Raw genomic sequence first — 19,985 nt, forward strand, 5'->3', positions numbered from 1 at the left:
GGCAAAGAGGTTGCTTTACCACATGCCAATGCTGCAATTTTGGGAATTGCTCCCTCTAGTGACCAGCACATGGAAATGTTATAAATTAGAACCTAATTTATAATATTTCCTGACTTGTGAAAAAATAAAAAAAATTAAAACAATGTGTAATCATTTATATATTAACTGTTTAACTGAAAAAAAAAAAAACAATTCTAGCGACACATTCCCTTTAATACTGGAGTTTCATACACCAGTCCTATTAAACAGTTTGCTGGAGTAAGATGCAACACATTTATTAACAGGCGAACTACTCTTAATAAATGTGTCGCATCTTTTAGCTGCAACGCGGCCTGTCATCAGTACTTTCTACATGCTGCGGCCTGCTGTAAGAGTCTGAGGGAATCCGGGAGGGAGAAACGGAGTGGTGAGGTAAGTACATTTTTAAAATGTATTTTATTGTCTGATTGGGGGGGCATACAGTCTGATTGGTGGGGAGGTATGGGTCTGGCACGGACCTTTCCTTGTTACGCCCCCCAGAGATAAATCTGGGCTGCACTATACATATAGATTTCTGCTATAATTTACATCAGTTACTGGCGTAAATTATAGTAAAATTGTTGGCCATTTCTGCTAAGCCCTGCCCATTTTTTGCCCCCAAAAATGTTGACATTTGCGCATTTTGTGGATTTTCTACGCTAGTAAACTGTTGTAGAAAGGTTAATATATTCCCCCAAAGGCTACAGACCGTTTTACAATATCTTAATGTAATCGATGTGTGCAGCAACGCTTGTTGTCTCCATTCTATGTCAGTGTGGGAAGTAGATGTCCGGCCTTATGATTTTGTGATATGTGATAGACCCAAAATCCCAAGCACGAAACCATAGAAAGCACAGGCCGAACGGACTCTGCCACAATGGAGGGTAGGCCAGACATGACGGGGATAGGAGGGAGGATCGTGTCACAGCCAAAGGGGAGAGTTAGTGGAGGGGGATGGTCTAGGAGAGGGAGGGGATCCGGTGAGGGTTAGCCGGAAGTGCGCTGACTTCCTGGTCTTTTGGTCAGGAGCAGCGCACGGAGTAAGACATCCATCCACGCATCTCCCATCCGGCGGCCACCTTACCTCATGTCAGCGCAGCACTTCATTGAGCAGATGCGGGCGGCGGCTGCTGCATTCGGCCCCGCCTGTTTGGAGGAACAAGCTGCAGCGGTGGCCAACGCTCCGGTACCTTCGGCAGTCTCTCCCTCGCGCCGGGTCCGGCGCTCGCGTCCTCCAGAAAGGCTGAGCCTCGATGTGGCTCGTCGAACTCGGCGCCACAGAGGGAGCCCTGCGAGGGAACCTCCGGCTCGGGCGTCTGGCAGCACAGATACTGCAGCCGGTGCCAGGGTCGGAAGGAATCCCACTTCGCAGCGGAGTCCAGCGGAAGTGGGGTGGGTGCAGCCTCTACTTCCGGTCACGCCTCCACTCGCCAGTTCTACGCCGGGTTCCATGGTTCGGACGGCTGCCCCTTGGTATGTCCCGGCTGGGGGTGGAGCCCCACGGCGATCCGGTGGAAGCAAGGGACCTGCATTGGGCCGCAGGCCTAGTTCGTCTGTTTCGAGGGTGACTTCCGGGCAGCTAGCTGCCGGCCCTCTGGTGCCGGTCGACTACCAGAGAGAGAGCTTGGGAGCCCGCCCCTCACCCACCTCGGTTCGGGCCGTTGAGCACGCCTGTGCGTTCTGCCATGGAAATGGGACCAGAGCTGCCGAAGACCTTGAGGATGGGGAGCTTCGTGGACAGGACGGTCCAGCTGATGGGTCCACAGCACCTATGCAGCTCGGTGAGTCGTTTTCACCATCTTTACCTTTTCCTGCTATACTTATGTCTCCTGTTTCGGGGGAGGGTTCCGCAGTTGAGGAGCGGTTATGTGATGTGGGGTCTGGGTTTGGGAATGTTGGGGGTGGGGGGGAAAGTCTGCGAGAGTTGGTTGGTTGCGTCAAGGAATTGTTAGGCCGGCTCGACGGGACGGGGGTCACCGAGCCCCCTTCGCGGTCTCCTGTGGCGGCATGGGTGTGGGCTGGTAGGGTAGGGTTTAATGCCCCGGCGGCGGTCGCTGCGAGTGTAGGAGCAAATACGGAATCGGTGGCGGTGTCTGTTCAGACCGACTCGGCGGCGGCGGTTGATGGTGTTCGGTTGGACGATAAAGCCAGGGGGAGGTTTATGTGTGTTTTGAAGGACCTTTGGGGGCACACTTGAAACAGGAAGTTCGGGAAAAAATTTGGAAGGACGAGTACGTGGAAATTTTTTCATTGTTGCCCCTGGAAAAATTTAATCTGGAGAAGGGGAAGCGAGATGAGAGTAAGAAGGAGGAGGAGGAAAAGCGTTGTTACCGCCTTATCCCTAAGACATTTGTTAACTGGTTGCAAGAGTTCGCCATTTTGGCCAGTGTTATTGGTGAAAAGGCTCCGGAATATTGCTCCCCCCTGTTTTGCTATATGGATGCCATCGGGGAAGCACATAGGGTATATGGGGGGGTAGCTTGGCTACGTTATGACAAGCAGTTTAGACAACGGAAGGCGGTTCGGCCCAATATTAGGTGGAACCACGGGGATATTGCCCTCTGGTTACGGGCCAATCCTTTCCCGGGAGCGGGGGGGGGGGGCAGCAGGCCAATCTGGTCAATCCAGCTCAGGGGGCAACGCAAAGCTCGAGCTGTGCTGGCAATACAATGAGGGGCAGTGTAAATTCGGTGCAGGTTGCAAGTTCAAGCACCTTTGTGCCCAATGCAATGGGGCGTCCCACGGGGCATCTAAATGCTTGCGCAAGGGAAAATGAGGTGGGGGTGGGGGTTTTAACGCCAGTCATGGGGGTAACGCCAGTGAAGCTGGAAAGGATAGTCAGGTTTCTAAATAGTTATCCGGACAGGGCCAGTGCGCAGTTGTTGTTTGATGGTTTTAATGTGGGTTTTTGTATCCCCTCCCCTCCTCACAGGGTCCCCTTTTCCATAAAAAATCTGAAGTCAGCTTACCAGCATCCTGACGTGGTTAGGGAGAAATTGGCAAAAGAGGTGGATTTGGGGCGCATGGCGGGGCCCTTTAGTTCTCTCCCCATCCCGGGTTTGGTCGTCTCCCCGCTGGGGGTTGTCCCGAAGAAGGAGGCGAACAAATACCGTTTGATTCACCATTTGTCTTATCCTAAGGGCTTGTCGGTTAATGACGGGATAGATCGGGATCTTTGCTCGGTCGTGTATACGTCATTCGACGCGGCGGTGCAGTGGGTGCGTTTCCATGGTAGGGGGGCGTTAATGTTCAAGACGGATGTCGAGGCGGCTTTTCGGCTGTTGCCGGTGCATGCGGATAGTCAGCGTTTACTGGGGTGTTTTTGGGGGGGGGGCGGTTTTTATTTGGATCAGTGTCTCCCCTTGGGTTGTTCCATTTCTTGTGCGTACTTTGAGGCGTTTAGCTAATTTTTGGAATGGGTGGTCAAATCTGTGGCGGGGGTGGATTCGATCATTCATTATTTCGATGATTTCTTGTGCGCAACGATCTTGGGGCCCGCCCGTTCCGTGAGTTGGTTCGGGACATAAAACACGATCTGTTGCACCTGTGGTCATTGTACCCGAACTTGATGACGGTGTGGTCGGATATTGTGCCTAGAAAATCCTGGCGCTTGGCACGGTCGGTGGAGCGGATCAACAAAGCCAGGATAAAAGTTAACAGGGCGGTGTCTGCATTTGTTGCGCGGAATGGCGGCATATGTGTTCGGCACTGGGACTTGGAAGCTGGAGTTGGAGCGTATTGGAGTGTAGATGGTGTTCACCTGAATGATGTGGGAATGGATTTGTGGTGCTTGGGCTTGCAGGATGGCATTGGGAGGGCTATTTTGTTGTGGCGGGACTCTCAGGCTTGAGGGGGTCAAGGCCTGTTCGCTGTGGCTGGGGAGTCCTTGGAGTTAGACAAAAAATGTTAAAGCTGATGCTCTGTCGCGTAGTTTCATGGCCAGCCCCTCTCTTGAGGAGGATTCCGCTTGTATTTTGCCGCCAGGTATAATCATATCCTCTGTGGATTCAGACTTCGTCTCCGAAATTGCGGCTGATCAAGCTTCTGCTCCCGAGAACCTTCCTGAGAACAATCTATTTGTTCCCCTGCAATTCCGGCTAAGGTTGCTCAGGGAGAACCATGACTCCGCACTATCTGGCCATCCAGGCATCCTGGGTACCAAGCACCTCATTTCTAGAACCTATTGGTGGCCTGGGTTGCTTAAAGACGTTAAGGCCTACGTCGCCGCTTGTGAAATTTGTACTAGGTCCAAGACTCCCAGGTCCCGACCTGCGGGTTTACTATGTTCTTTGCCCATTCCCCATAGACCTTGGACCCATATCTCCATGGATTTTATCACCGATCTGCCTCCGTCCCAAGGCACGTCGGTGGTGTGGGTTGTAGGAGACCGCTTCAGTAAGATGTGCCACTTTGCACCCATCAAGAAACTACCCAATGCCAAGACGTTAGCTACCTTGTTTGTCAAACACATCCTGCGTCTCCATGGGGTTCCGGTCAATATTGTTTCTGACAGAGGGGTACAATTTGTTTCATTGTTTTGGAGAGGTTTCTGTAAGAAGCTGGAGATTGATCTGTCCTTTTCCTCGGCCTTCCATCCTGAAACTAATGGCCAAACTGAGAGGACTAATCAGTCTGTGGAACTATACTAAAGATGTTTTATCTCAAACTTTCAAGATGATTGGGTCTCCTTCATTCCCCTCGCCGAATTTTCCCTTAATAACCGGGTCAGTAGCTCGTCGGGGGTTTCCCCCTTCTTCTGTAATTTTGGGCTTAATCCACGGTTCTCCTCCGTTTCAACTGGTGGTTCCAACAATACCGAGGTAGATGTCGTTCATCGGGAACTGTGCACAGTCTGGGCCCAGGTTCAGAAGAACCTTGAGGCGTCCCAGATCATCAAAAATACTCAGGCAGATAAAAGACGTTCTACTAACCCTCTGCTTGTGGTCGGGGATCTGGTGTGGCTGTCTTCTAAAAATTTGCGCCTTAAAGTTCCGTCCAAGAAGTTTGCTCCCCGGTATATAGGGCCATACAAAATTATTGAGGTCCTCAACCCTTTCTCCTTCCGGCTGGAGTTACCCCCGTCTTTTCAGATACACAACGTGTTCCTTGCCTCCCTCTTGAAAAGCTGCTCCCCGTCCTTGGCTACATCGAGGAAACCTCCGGTCCCTGTTCTCACTCCGGATGGGGTAGAATTCGAGGTAGCCAAGATTGTGGACAGCAGGATGGTCCAAGGCTCCCTCCAGTACCTGGTCCATTGGAGAGGATACGGGCCTGAGGAGAGGACTTGGGTACCCGCCCGGGATGTTCACGCCGGTATATTGCTCAGCAAGTTCCAATTTCGGTTCCCCAACAAGCCAGGCCCACCTAGGAAGAGTCCAGTGGCCCCTCATAAAAAGGGGGGTACTGTAAAGGGTTTGCCAGACACAGGTTCTGTGTCGACGCCCGGGGTTAATCAGCCTTCATCAGCTCCAAGGTCTGCTCGAGTGGCGCGATCTGTTACCACTCAGGCTGGCAGGCTGAGGAGAGGGAGAACCTATCAAAGCCTGGCCTGACGGTTCTATCTCCTGCCCTTGGTCTATTTTTACCCTCACTTGCAGCATGTTCCTTGCCTGTGATTGTCTGGTTTCCTGGCTCTGCGATTCTTGCTACTTACCTTATTGACCGCTGTTACTTATTGATCCTGGCTTGACTGACTATTCTCCTGCTCTGATTTGCTACTTCGTACTCTCCTGGTTTGTCTCGGCTCGTTCACCACTGCCTGTTGCGCACGGTGTTTCCGTGGGCAACTGCCCCTACCTCCCCCTTTTTCTTCTGTGTGCCCTTGTCTTGTGTTGTCTGTCTTGCACTTATTGAGCGTAGGGACCGTCGCCCAGTTGTACACCGTCACTTAGGACGGGCCGTGCAAATAGGCAGGGACTGAGTTTCGGGTAGATTAGGGCTCACCTGTCTGTCTCCCTACCCCGTTTCATTACACTATGACACCTGATAGCTCTGCTACTTGATAGGAGACAGCGGCTCAGCAGACAGTATCACATATAATATGCTTAGATACAACGGCTTAGCAGACAGTATCACACATGCTAGGCCCAATTAGAAGGTTAATTGTGAAAACATTTCTTATGGTGTTTTTCGATAAAGGTCACTTGAACTGGTATCATTTAAACAGTTAACCGATGAATGGCGCTGTTTATGTGGAATTTACCCTGCGGACTAATGTACCATATAATGTATTAAATTATTTTTTTTAAAAACCTACATTTTGTGGGGTGAATTGAAAAAAAACCTGTAATTCCGCCACTTCTGTTTTGATTTTACAGTGTTCATCGGACGGCATGAATTGCATGATAACTTGATTCTGCGGGTCGCTACGATTATGTCGATACCAAATTTATATAGTTTTATTTTTTACAAAATAATTTGTTTTTGTGACGCTGCATTCGAAGATGAACTGCATAGCTTTTCAATGCAACAGCACTTCATAGGGCGGGAAGGGGTTAAAACCCACTCTCTGAAGCCCCCCTTCAAGATACATTTCAACTAATCTGGTCCCCATGGCAGAATCTGTCTTTCCATCTGGCACCTCCAGCAGACTCCTTTCAGTCTAGTTTGGTTTCTTTTACCTCAGAGTTCCTCTTTTTACCTTTTTTTAATTTCTTCTTTCCCTCTCCCCTTCTCCTCCTTCTCCCCCCTTTTTTTGAACTATTTCTAACAGGAGCTGTGCACGATTAGAAAAATATGTCTGCTTTCTTCCAAAAACAGCACCACACCTATCCACAGGTTGTATCTGGTATTGCAGGTTTGCTCCATTGAAGTGAATGGTAATGAGCTGTAGTACCACACACAACCTATGGACAGGTGTGGTGCTGGTTTTTGGAGAAAGCAGACAAGTTATCTCATCCTGGACAACCCTTTGTCATGGATAGTTATTGTGCGGAGATGCTCCCTGCATTATCCCTTTTCCTTTATGGCCGCTGATATGTTCTATTCAGCTTTATGGCCTCTGTGGTAAGTACACTGCCAGTCATTAAAGGGTTAACACTTCAGACCACTGTGGGTGACGTCACAATGTATGAGTTGTGCAGTGGTAATAAACTCCTGTAGTAATGATGATGAAGGTGCTGATGTCATAAATACAAATGTTTATGACATAAAGAAGATTCCATATTAGAAGGTTTTACTGCCACATTCAGCGCCATATTGGATGTGACTGAGGACCTTGAGCTTGACTTCCCCACCAATACCGACCTGATGTAATTTGGAGGTTCTAGCAGGGAAACCCTTCACCCCAGACCACTTCTTCATCACAGTGATGCCATCCTGTTAATACGGGTTGTCTGTAATAGAGGGGGGTTTCCAGCAGGAGATCCCCCTCTATTAGCCGGAGCGGAGACAGGTGCTACAAGGAGGCATCTGGAGGACCCGTCTCATCCGTGGATCGACCATTCATTTTAATGGGTGCCCAGGAAGAGAGACATCCGCCTAGCCAACCAGATCAGCCGATTTATGTGTTTTATGTCGTTCGTTCGTTCGTTCGTTCGTTCGTTCGTTCGTTCGTTCGTTCGTTCGTTCGTTCGTTCGTTCGTTCGTTCGTTCGTTCGTTCGTTCGTTCGTTCGTTCGTTCATTTGTAATGTCTTTCCTTGAAAATCTGAGAAAACGTACAAATTCTGTTACAAATGATATTTTGGCACCTTCTAAGCCCAGAGGAAGGGCAATCCTCCAGCCATGGTTTCCCTAGAGGTTTCCCCCACAGGGGGTTTTTCCTTTCCTGCGTGCTGGAGGGTGACTCTTCGTGAGTCGGAGGTTTGCCATTTTGGGTTTGGTCATATAATATAATAAAAGTTTTGACCATTTAACACCCAATTATAATGTTTTGTGTCTTTATTTTGCATTCTTTGGTTTGGTGATTGGGATTCTGGGTCTATCACATATCACAAAATCATAAGGCCGGACATCTACTTCCCACACTGACATAGAATGGAGACAACAAGCGTTGCTGCACAATTAAGTGTACACATCCTTACATCAAGATATTGTATTACGGTCTGTAGCCTTTGGGGGAATATATTAACCTTTCTACAACAGTTTACTAGCGTAGAAAATTCACAAAATGCGCAAATGTTGACATTTTTGGGGGCAAAAAATGGCCGGGGCTTCGCAGAAATGGCCAACAATTTTACTATAATTTACGCCAGTAACTGATGTCAATTATAGCAGAAATCTATATGTATAATGCGGCCCAGATTTATCTCTGGGGGGCGTAACAAGGCAAATGTCCGTGCCAGACCCATACCTCCCCCCCAATCAGACTGTATGCCCCCCCCAATCAGACAATAAAATACATTTTAAAAATGTACTTTAAATGTACAGCAGGCCGCAGCACGTAGAAAGTACTGATGACAGGCCGCATTGCAACTAAAAGATGCGACACATTTATTAAGAGTCATTCGCATGTTAATAAATGTGTTGCATCTTACTCCAGCAAACTGTTTAATAGGACTGGTGTATGAAACGCCAGTATTAAAGGGAATGCGTTGCTAGAAATAATGACAAATAGCTGCCCCCATACAGTTTAATGCCCCCTTAGCTACCTCTAGTACAAGTGCACACATATAAAGCGCCAGTGCCCATATAGATAGTGTCACACACAGTGCCCATGTAGATGGTGCCACCCCCCTCCCCCAGGGATTCCACTCCAGGAGGAGCCCCTGCCGTCACTGTCCATATATGGACAGTGACGTAATAGGAGCAGAATCCCTGTTCAGAGCGTCGGCCACGCTGTGGCCAGGGATTGCACTCCAGGAGGAGCCCTTGATGTAACTGTACGTATATGGACAGTGACATCAGGGGTTCCGCCTAGGAGCGGAATCCCCGGCCAGACCATCAGCAATGCAAAGGCAGTGGATTCCGCTCCATGAGTAGTCCCCGACGTCAATGTACATATATGGATAGTGAGATAAGGGGCTCCGCACTTAAAGTAGCGCTGTGCCCGGGAATTCCTCAGCGAGTGGTACTAATACAGAAGCAGGGAGCTGACGATCGCTTACATTAGCATTGGATTCAACTGTATCTGCATCCTGAGGACGCAGATACAGTTGACACCAAAACATACCACCGGCCGCTTGGGACAGCGTAACACCGCCCTGAATCCTGGACTGTCCCGCTGTATCCGGGACGGTTAGGAGGTATGCAGTAATTAGGACTATGCACATGCGCAGATTCCACAGTAAATTCTTGTTCATGAGCCTGCAAAAGAGTTGCTGCTCAGTTTGCCATTAGGGTGATGACTGACAGATAAGGCCTCATTCACATCTGCACTATTGTCTCTGGTAAAATCACGGAAAGCCAATGGAATCCACTAAAGTCAATGGGTTCTGTTGGCAGGTGGCGGTGTCCGTTGTGCGACTGAACCGTTGCTTCCGTTATTCCTTTGTTCTGCACCACTGACGGAGCAGAACAACGAAACACACCAACGCAGGTGTGAACAGGGCCTTAGAGAGATAACTGAATACAGCAGCTGGCCATAAACTGAAATACACTGCAGGTACAGAAGACAAATGGTAGACCAATTAGAAATGTGATTTATTTTGCACAATACATACAAGGCAATTTAAAAAATACAGTGCAAAGGTGTACATAGCCTTTACGCAATCAGGAGGCATATTTTCAGATTCTGCTGGACTTCTCCCATATACCGGCGTTTCAGGCATCCTATTGGTCCACGGTGTCCTCAATGCCCACCCCATTTACTTCTTGTTTAGCCACAATGCCCGCACGCCACAGCAAGCTGACAGTGCCCGCCCTAATGGTATATACAGGGGTGATGGAGATTTTATACCGAGATAATGGTGGGCTGGTACATACACGGATAATGGTGGTTATATATGGGGATGATGGCTGGTATATACAGGGATGATGAGAGTCCCTTATATAACCCCCATTTTCCCTGTATATTACCCCCAAAAGGAGAGATCAGCAGCACATCGCAGTTCAAAACTCATGGAAAACTATTTTATGTTTCACCCATCCCACCCATCGCTGGATGTGGGTATACTAGGACACATGACTAATATGATAATATTTTAATATAGAATTGTACATCCTAGTATAATAGCTAAAGAAAATTAACTTATGAGGCTTAGAGTTAGTTATATGTCAAAATTTTGATCTAAGGTATGCGCACCGTGACGGGCGGTAGTCATGTAGACTGAACGCTTCCATGATTTGAATACGCTGTGACGTGGCACAGATAGAATACCAGCTGCCTGCTTCTTCCCTAAATAGTTCTTGCATAATTTGGAGGTGTGCTTTGGGTCATTGTCCTGTTGTAGGATGAAATTGGCTCCAATCAAGCGCTGTCCACAGGGTATGGCATGGTGTTGCAAAATGGAGTGATAGCCTTCCTTATTCAAAATCCCTTTTACCTTGTACAAATCTCCCACTTTACCAGCACCAAAGCAACCCCAGACCATCACATTACATCCACCATGCTTGACAGATGGCGTCAGGCACTCTTCCAGCATCTTTTCAGTTGTTCTGCGTCTCACAAATGTTCTTCTGTGTGATCCAAACACCTCAAACTTCGATTCGTCTGTCCATAACACTTTTTTCCAATCTTCCTCTGTCCAATGTCTGTGTGCTTTTGCCCATATTAATCTTTTCCTTTTATTAGCCAGTCTCAGATATGGCTTTTTCTTTGCCACTCTGCCCTGAAGGCCAGCATCCCGGAGTCGCCTCTTCACTGTAGACGTTGACACTGGCGTTTTGCGGGTACTATTTAATGAAGCTGCCAGTTGAGGACCTGTGAGGCGTCTATTTCTCAAACTAGAGACTCTAATGTACTTGTCTTGTTGCTCAGTTGTGCAGCGGGGCCTCCCACTTCTCTATCTACTCTGGTTAGAGCCTATTTGTGCTGTCCTCTGAAGGGAGTAGTACACGCCGTTGTAGGAAATCTGCAGTTTCTTGGCAATTTCTCGCAAGGAATAGCGTTAATTTCTAAGAACAAGAATAGACTGTCGAGTTTCACATGAAAGCTCTATTTTTCTAGCCATTTGGAGAGTTTAATCGAACCCACAAATGTAATGCTCCAGATTCTCAACTAGCTCAAAGGAAGGTCAGTTTTATGGCTCCTCTAAACAGCAAAACTGTTTACAGCGGTGCTAACATAATTGCACAAGGGTTTTCAAGTGTTTTCTAATCATCCATTAGCCTTCTAACACAGTTAGCAAACACAATGTACCATTAGAACACTGGAGTGATGGTTGCTGGAAATGGGCCTCTATACACCTATGTAGATATTGCATTAAAAACCAGACGTTTACAGCTAGAATAGTCATTTACCACATTAACAATGGATAGAGTGGATTTCTGATTAATTTAATGTTATCTTCATTGAAAAAAAACTGCTTTTCTTTCAAAAATAAGGAAATTTCTAAGTGACCCTAAACTTTTGAACGGTAGTGTATATGGTCTGCAGAATGCCTGTGTAGGACTGATATCTGTCACTATATGGTGGGAATATTGGTCTTTGTTTTACTACACACGTTTTTAGTACACAATTAAGAGTGTTCACATTATTTCTATATAGTGGAAGTGTAGACCCCCAAGAATTATTTCCTTTGGTGGGTCCAAGGTACCTCAGTCAGACACTGAGTGTACACATCCTTGCATTAAAATATTGTATTACTGTCTGTAGCCTTAGAGGAGAATTTATTAATCTTGCTAAGCCGGTTATCTGTGTCACGGACACAGGGTTTGTGAACCCACTAGGCAGCTCCGCCGTAGCGGGGAGGCAGCTGACCAGGTCACAGTCTAAGCAGAAGTAAATGGCAGACAGTAATGCTTGGGTACCTGTAATAGTCCTGGCGGGGGCTGTGGCTTCAGCACGGATGGAGGCAGGTGCGGCAAGTGGCGCCAGACGTGGCGGGCAGTATTCGATGAAGCGGTAGACACTTGACGTGGCAGATGACACTTGACGTGGCAGATGACACTTGACGTGGCAGATGGCACTTGACGTGGCAGATGGCACTTGACGTGGCAGAAGACACTTGACGTGGCAGATGGCACTTGACGTGGCAGATGGCACTTGAACGCGGGTAGGCACAGGAACAATACGGAATACAGGAACGGTAACAGGGCACGGGTAACAGCTGGAACGGGAGACACTAAGGGACCATTTGCGAGACAGACTGGGAAAGACTAACAACGCTCAGGCAAGGATTAAAAGGCCAGGGGCCTTCTTATAGACCAGGAAATCGTGGCAGTTGATGGTGATGACGATTTCCTAATTGCGCGCGCTGGCCCTTTAAGGCCGGGGGCGAGCGTGCGCGCGCACCCTACGGGACCCAGCCGAATGGAGCGGAAGTGAGCGCTGGCATCTCCTAGGAGGTCGACGGAGGCCAGCGCTCACAGATCCATGGCTGCGGGCGTCGGGAGGTGAGTAAACACCGATGGCCCGCGGCCAGGGGCGCTACAGTATCCCCCCTCTTACGCCCCCTCTTCTTGGGGCCAGAGTGAGAGAGGAACTTTTTAATAAGAGTAGGGGCGCTGAGGTTCTCTTCTCTTGGTATCTGCCTTTCGCTTCATGCGATCGACCGCCAGCAAAATAGAGGACCGGGTCTGTTGCCAGATTTGCAGGAAGTCCCCATATGCAGAGTCAGCAGCGGGTACCTGAGATGAAGTTGATACAGGAAGAGGAACTCTGGGATGTTGACTGTACACGATGTGAAACGGAGTGGAAGTGGTGGACTCACTTGTGTGGTTGTTGTATGAAAACTCGGCCCATGGAAGGAGCTGTACCCAGTTATCGTGCTGTGAAGAGATGAAGTGGCGGAGATAATTTTCCATGATCTGGTTGATCCTCTCAACTTGTCCATTGGACTGGGGGTGATAGGCAGAGGAAAAGTCCAAACTCACATCCAGGAGTTTACAGAGGGCTCTCCAGAATTTAGAGGTAAACTGAACCCCCTGGTCAGACACAATGTGAAGAGGCAAGCCATGCAAGCGGAAGATGTGCTGAATGAAGAGACTTGCCAGTCGAGCAGAGGGTAGGCCGGTCAGCGGGATAAAATATGCCATCTTAGAGAACCGGTCCACCACCACCCAGATGGAGTTGCATCCTGCTGAGAGAGCAAGGTCCGTGACGAAGTCCATAGCGATGTGCTGCCAGGGGGCACTGGGTACAGGCAGGGGTTGAAGCAGGCCGGCAGGCTTGCTGTGAGTCACTTTGTTAGAGGCACACACCGTGCAATAAGAGACAAAGTCCAGAACATCCTTAGGTAGCGTGGGCCACCAGAAGTGACGAGTGATCAGGTCTTGGGTTTTACGGACACCGGCGTGCCCAGCTAGTTTAGAACTGTGTCCCCAGCAGAGAATTCTTTTTCTGTCTGCCAACCGAACAAAAGTTCTCCCCGGAGGGATATTTCTAAGCTGCAGAGGATTGGCGGTGACAACGCAGGACGGGTCTGTGATCGTCTGAAGGGACTCCACCGTGTCTACCGTCTCAAATGATCTGGACAGGGCATCGGCCCTCACATTCTTGTCAGCGGGACGGTAGTGGAGCAGAAATTGGAAACGGGTGAAGAACAGTGACCACCTGGCTTGACGAGGATTCAGTCTTTGAGCGGACTGAAGGTAAGTAAGATTCTTCTGGTCGGTGAAGATCAGGATGGGGTGAGTAGCGCCCTCCAGAAGATGTCTCCACTCCTCCAGGGCCAATTTGATAGCCAGTAACTCCCGATCTCCAATGGAATAATTGCGCTCAGCAGAGGAAAACAGTCTTGAGTAGTAGCCACATACTACTGCCTTTCCTTTGGAGCTCCTCTGGAACAGAAGTGCGCCTGCACCAACAGAGGAAGCGTCCACTTCCAGTGAGAACTGCCGAGACACGTCAGGGTGATGGAGGATCGAAGCTGAAGTGAAGGCTTTCTTGAGGCTAATGAATGCGGACTCTGCCTCTGGAGTCCATACCTTGGCGTTCACACCCTTCTTGGTAAGGGTAGAGATGGGGGCCGTCAGAGAAGAAAAGTTCGGAATAAACTGCCGGTAGAAATTGGCGAAACCCAGGAACCACTGTATGGCCCTTAGGCCTTGAGGACGTGGCCATTCCAGGACAGACTTTAACTTCTCAGGGTCCATCTTAAGGCCTTGATCCGAGATGACATAGCCCAGGAAGGGCAAAGACCTCTTTTCAAAGGTGCATTTCTCTAACTTGGCATACAAGCGATTCTCTCTTAGTCGCAGAAGAACTTGACGAACATGCCTCCGATTGGTCATCAGATCTGGGGAGAAGATTAGAATATCATCGAGATAAACTACAACACACATATAGAGGAGATCTCGGAAGATGTCATTACTCCTGAAATACTGCGGGAGCGTTACACAGTCCGAAGGGCATTACTAGGTATTCGTAGTGCCCATCGCGGGTGTTAAACGCCGTCTTCCATTCGTCACGCCGTCGAATCCGGATTAGATTATAGGCCCCCTGCAGATCTAGCTTGGAAAAAATTTTGGCTCCTCGTATGTGATCAAACAGCTCAGAAATGAGTGGCAACAGGTATTTGTTCTTGACCGTGATCTGATTGAGACCACGGTAGTCAATGCAGGGTCGGAGAGATCCATCTCTCTTTTTAGCGAAGAAGAATCCTGCCCCGGCCGGGGAGGAAGATTTCCGAATAAAACCCCTCTCCAAGTTCTCCTTGATATAGGCTGACATCGATAAAGTCTCTGGCAAGGAGAGAGGATATACTCGTCCACGGGGAAGAGAAGCATTGGGAACCAGTTCAATGGGACAGTCATAATTCCGATGTGGAGGCAACGTCTCAGCCTCTCGTTTGCAAAAGACATCCGCAAAACTGGCATACTGAGAAGGTAGATCGGAGAGTGACTGAGGCAGAGGGGGCACAACAGAACGGACTTGTGACAGGCAATGGCTATGGCATCTGGAACCCCATTGAAGAACTTCTCCAGAACTCCAGTCGAGTGTCGGGGTGTGTAGACGGAGCCATGGCAGACCCAGCAGGATAGGATTGATAGCCTTGGGTAGTACCAGGAAGGAGATCTGTTCTGAGTCAAGAGCTCCGACCCGTAATGTCAACGGCTCAGTGATGAGCATGATCGGATCAGGAAAGGGTAGACCATTCACAGAAGCAACTGCCAGGGGTCTCTCCAGACGGACTGTGGGTAGTTGAAACCGATCCACTAGATCCTGGTGGATAAAATTAGCAGCCACTCCAGAGTCAAGATAGGCGGTGGAAGGATGTGATGTCTGTCCGGTGACGATGGCCACAGGTATCGATAATTTGGAAGAGGTTTTAACGTTTGGAGACGTTCCACCTAGAGTTGCCTCTCCAACCAACCCTAGGTACTGGAGTTTGCCGGTTTCTGTGGGCATTGGCGCACAAAATTACCCTTGAGGCCGCAATACATGCAAAGTCCAGAGGAGCGTCTGCGCTGCTTCTCCTGTTCAGATAACCGGACTGTCTACCTGCATGGGTTCCTCAGGTAGCGCACTAGGAGTGGACAATAGTGGTCTCTGGGCAGGGGGTGCTGGTCTGTGGGCCCGGCTCTCCTAACGAACCTCTTGAGAGCGCTCCCAGATTCTCATATCAACCCGGGTGGCTAACAGGATAAGGGCATCCAAGGTAGAAGGAAGGTCGCGGGCTGCCCGTTCGTCCTTGATGTGAGAGGACAGTCCCTGCCAGAAGGTCGCCACCAGTGCCTCATTATTCCATGCCAGCTCGGCTGCTAGGGTACGGAAGGAGATCGCATACTCCCCTACTGTGGAGCCTTCTTGCTTGAGGGTCAACAGAGTGGCTGCGGCAGAGGATGTTCGACCCGGCTCCTCGAACACGGTACGAAAGGACTGCAGGAACAAGGCTAGGTCCGAGGATACAGGTCCCTGTTGCTCCAAGATTGGGTTCGCCCATGCGAGGGCCTTGCCAGCGAGGAGGGAGATAATGAACGCTACTTTAGCCTCCTCGGAGGGGAAGAGATGAGGCCGTAGCCTAAAATGCACCGTGCATTGATTAAGAAATCCTCTGCATGCTCTGGGGTCACCGTCGTAGCGAGGAGGAAGAGGCAGAGGAACTGAGGAACCGGAACAAACAGGGGGAGCAACAGGCAGTGGCAACAGCCTCTGGAGGAAGAACCGGGGGTGGAACAGCGAGTAGATCCAGGCGGACCAGAATAGAATTCACCGCCTCAAGGAGTTGATCCTGACGAGTGCGTAGGTCATGCATCTCTGTCTGAATCTTCTGTACTGGGGTCTTGGGCTGACCAGCGGGTTCCATGGCCTGAGCGTACTGTCACGGACACTGGGTTTGTGGACCCACTAGGCCGCTCCGCCGTAGCGGGGAGGCAGCTGACCAGGTCACAGTCTATGTGAAAGTAAGATGGCAGACAGTAATGCTTAGGTACCTGAAATAGTCCGGGCGGTGGCTGTGGCTTCAGCACGGATGGAGGCAGGTGCGGAAAGTGGCGCCAGACGTGGCGGGCAGTATCCGATGAGCAGATGGCACTTGACGCGGCAGAAGACACTTGACGTGGCAGATGGCACTTGACGTGGCAGATGCCACTTGACATGGCAGTTGGCACTTGACGTGGCAGATGACACTTGAACACGGGTAGGCACAGGAACAATGCGGAATACAGGAATGGTAACAGGGCATGGGTAACAGCGGGAACGGGAGACACTAAGGGACCATTTGCGAGACAGACTGGGAAAGACTAACAACGCTCAGGCAAGGATCAGAAGGGCTGGGGCATTCTTATAGAGCAGGAAGTCATGTGGGTTAATGATCATTGTTTTCATCCATGGCTGCGGGCGTCGGGGGGTGAGTGAACCCGACGGCCCGCGGCCATGGGCGCTACACCAGGTCAACACCTTGAACTCTTTGTCATGTTCCTCACATCAGTCCTGAACAATTTTTGCAGTGTGGCGGGGGCATTATCCTGCTGTAAGACAGCACTGGCATTAGAGAATACCTTTACCATGAAGAGGTGGATTTGTCTGTAGCAATGTTTAGGTAGGTGGTCTGTGTCAAAAAACAGTATGGGAATATCAAAATAACCACCATAAGTTCCCCATAGAAAATTGTGCCATAATCTGTCAAATCAGATGAAATTCTAGTGTTGGGTCCCAGTGACTCCAACTGAGGGGCTTGCATTTAAAAAAAAAAAAAATCATTATTAGTTTTTAGCATTGGATAAAGCAAAGGAGAAACAACAGGAACCTCTCAGAGGAACCTCTCAGAGAGCGGCGCTGTGCTCCGTATACTGCAGGAGCAGTAGTACAGCGAGTACATAGTGTACAGCGGGGCCGATCACATGACGAAGAGTCGTGTCGTCACCAAATAAGACTGTACAACTAGACTTCCGGTTCCTCATCAGCGCTATACAAATCTATGAAAATCTCAGAAACAGCACCAAGGCGGACGGGAATGTATATTAGCGAGTTTACTCACATGTAGCATCTATGGCCGCGGGCCGTCGGTTCCACTCACCTCCTGACGCCCACAGCCATGGATCTGTGAGCGCTGGTCCCCATCTCACTTCCGCTCCGGTCCGCCAGGGTGACGAATGGAAGACGGCATTTAACACCCGTCACGGGCACTATGAATACGTAGTGATGCCCTTCGGACTGTGTAACGCTCCTGCAGTGTTTCAGGAACTCGTTAATGATATCTTCCGAGATCTCTATAGCTGTGTTGTTGTTTATCTCGATGATATTTTGATTTTCTCCCCAGATCCGACGACTCATCGCAGGCATGTCCGTCAAGTTCTACTACGATTAAGGGAGAATCATTTATACGCCAAGCTGGAGAAGTGCGTCTTTGAGAGGAGTTCTCTGCACTTCCTGGGCTACATCATATCGGATCAAGGTCTCAAGATGGATCCTGAGAAAGTGAGAGCTGTCCTGGAGTGGCCACGTCCTCAAGGTCTGAGGTCCATACAGCGTTTCCTGGGATTTGCCAATTTCTACCGGCAGTTTATCCCAAACATCTCATCACTGACATCTCCTATTTCCACCCTTACCAAGAACGGTGTGAACGCCAATGTGTGGACCCCAGAGGCAGAGTCCACATTTTTTAGTCTCAAAAAAGCCTTTACTTCTGCCTCGATCCTCTATCATCCTGACGTATATATACAGTTTTCTTTGGAGGTGGACGCCTCTTATGTTGGTGCAGGCGCACTTCTGTTCCAGAGGAGCCCCAAAGGAAAGGCAGTAGTATGTGGCTACTACTCGAGACTTTTTTCTTCTGCAGAGCGCATTTACTCTGTTGGGGATCAGGAGCTACTGGCCATCAAATTGGCTCTGGAGAAGTAGAGCCATCTGCTGGAGGGCGCAGCTCACCCCATCCTAATCTACACCGACCACATGAACCTCACCTACCTTCAGTCCGCTCAACGACTAAATCCCTGTCACGCAGAGTGGCCGCTGACAGGAATGTGAGGGCCGATGCCCTGTCCAGGTCATTTGAAACGGATGACACGGAGTCTCTTCAAACTATCATAGACCTGTCCTGCATTATCACTGCCAATCCTTTGCAGGTTAGAGACATCCCTCCGGGGAGGACTTTTGTTTGATTAGCAGGCAGGAGAAGAATTCTCCGATGGGGACACAGTTCTAAACTGGCTGGGCACCCTGGTGTTCGTAAAACCCGAGACCTGATTGCTCGTCACTTTTGGTGGCCCACGCTGCCCAAGGATGTTGTCGACTTTGTCTCTTCTTTCACGGTGTGTGCTTCTAACAAGGTTACTAACTCCAAGCCTGCCGGCCTCCATCAACCTGTGCCTATACCCAATGCCACCTTGCAGCACATTGTGATGGACTTTGTCACTGACCTTCCTCCCTCAGCAGGATGCAACACTGTCTGGGTGGTGGTGGACCGGTTCTCGAAGATGGCACATTTTATCCCGCTGACCGGCCTACCTTCTGTTCCCCGAATGGCGAATCTCTTCATCCAGCACATCTACCGCTTGCATGGCTTGCCCTTCACATTGTGTCCGATCGGGGGTTTCAGTTTACCTCGAGGTTCTGGAGGGCTCTCTGTAAACTCCTGGATGTGATATTGGACTTTTCCACAGCCTATCATCCCCAGTCCAATGGGAAAGTCGAGAGGATCAACCAGATCATAGAGAATTATCTCCGTCACTTCATTTCCTTACAGCATGATAACTGGGTACAGCTTCTTCCATGGGCCGAGTTCTCGTACAACAACCACACAAGCGAGTCCACCACTTCAACTCCGTTTTACATTGTATACGGTCAACATCCTAGAGTCCCTCTTCCAGTGTCTACTACTTCTCAGGTACCCGCTGCTGACTCTGTATTTGGGGACTTCCCGTAAATCTGGCAACAGACCCAGGTATGAAGCGAAAAGCGGATACAAGAAGAGAGCTGCCGCAGTATCTTCCAGGTACCAAAGTCTGGCTGTCCTCATGGAACATTCGTTTGAGGGTGCCTTCATACAAGTTTGCTCCCAGGTTTCTCGGTCCTTTTGAGATTCGGCAACAGATTAACCCTGTCTCCTATAAACTGCGGCTGCCTCCTACCATCAGAATCCCCAACTCCTTTCATGTGTCCCTCCTGAAACCAGTGGTCCTGAACTGCTACAGCAAGACTTCCTGTTCCACAACTGCTCCCAGCGGTTCTTCTGATGTGTTCGAGGTGAGGGAGATCCTGGACTGCAAGAGGGTAGGAGGAAGGACTTTCTATTTGGTGGACTAGAGAGGGTTTGGTCCTGAGGAGAGGTCCTGGGAGCCGGAGGAGAACCTTGATGCCTCTGCTCTTGTTAAGAAGTTCCTCTCTCGCTCTAGTCCCAAGAAGAGGGGGCGTAAGAGGGGGGGATACTGTAGCGTCCAGGGCCATCGGGTCCACTCACCTGACGCCCGCAGCCATGGATCTGTGAGCGCTGGTTCCCATCTCCTTCCCAGGAGACGCCAGCGCTCACTTCTGGTACGATCTGCT

At 49.7% G+C, this 19,985-nt stretch overlaps 1 protein-coding gene across 2 annotated transcripts in view; it reads left to right on the forward strand.

Annotated features, from left to right (window-relative positions):
* Nucleotides 1-19,985, forward strand: part of LOC142698116 (protein kinase C delta type-like) — a 354,404-nt gene that overhangs the window by 95,155 nt on the left and 239,264 nt on the right. The window lies entirely within an intron of this gene.

This window comes from Rhinoderma darwinii, assembly GCF_050947455.1.
Source record: "Rhinoderma darwinii isolate aRhiDar2 chromosome 12 unlocalized genomic scaffold, aRhiDar2.hap1 SUPER_12_unloc_12, whole genome shotgun sequence".
Lineage (NCBI taxonomy): Eukaryota > Metazoa > Chordata > Amphibia > Anura > Rhinodermatidae > Rhinoderma > Rhinoderma darwinii.